Here is a 992-nt window from a genome sequence, read left to right on the forward strand (position 1 = left end):
TCTTGAAAATATTGTAGCTTGGATTAGGTGCACTTTAGTATTAAAAGTAATTTTTTTTTTCTCCTTAGCCTTCCAAAGTCTTTTTGCAGAAAATTTTGCAGTACAATAAGACATCTGATGAATTGACTGCCACTTTCATGAGTGTTGAATGTGGATCCAAATAAAATGAAATCCCTGGCAACTTCAATCTTTCAAGCTTTTCTTGGTCCATTTGTCAGAATTATTATTATTATTATTTTTACGTTGAAGTGTAATCCATTCTGAAGATGGTAGACTTTGACTTTCATCAGTAAGTGTTTCAAGTTTTCTTCACTTTCAGTGAGTGAAAATATATGTCATCTATACATCACAGTTTCTTGATGAGTCTTCTTCCAATCCTGATGCCACATTCTTCTTAATAAAGCACAAATTCTTGGATGATTTGCTTAGCATACAGATTGAATAAGTGTGGTAAAAGGATACAACTATGATGCACACCCTTCTTGATTTTAAATCACGCAGTATCATCTTGGTCTACAGACAGGTTCCTCATGGACACAATTGGAGTTCTGGAGTTCCCACTCTTCACATAGTTATCCATAATCTGTTTTGTGCCACACAATCAAATGCCTTTGCATAGGTAAACATCTTTCTGTTTCTCTTTGCTTTCAGCCAAGATCCTTCTGACATCACGATCAGCAATGATATCCTTTATTCTGCATCCATTTCTGAATCCAGCTTGCATTTCTGGCAGTTCCTGTGTATATACTGCTGCAACTGTTTCAGAATTATTTTTAACAAAATTTTATTTGCATTTGATATTAATGATATCATTTAGTATTTTCCACATTTTGTTGGATCAACTTTGTCTGGAATGGGCACAAATAGGATCTCATCCAGTTGTTTGGCTAGGTAATAGTCATCCAAATTTCTTGCCATAAATAAATAACACCTCCAATGCTGCATTTGTTTGTTTAACATTTCAATGTGTATTCTATTAATTTCTGAAAAAA

This window comes from Orycteropus afer, unplaced genomic scaffold, assembly GCF_000298275.1.
Source record: "Orycteropus afer afer isolate SDZICR_OR568_19922 unplaced genomic scaffold, OryAfe1.0 scaffold00879, whole genome shotgun sequence".
NCBI classification, from domain to species: domain Eukaryota; kingdom Metazoa; phylum Chordata; class Mammalia; order Tubulidentata; family Orycteropodidae; genus Orycteropus; species Orycteropus afer.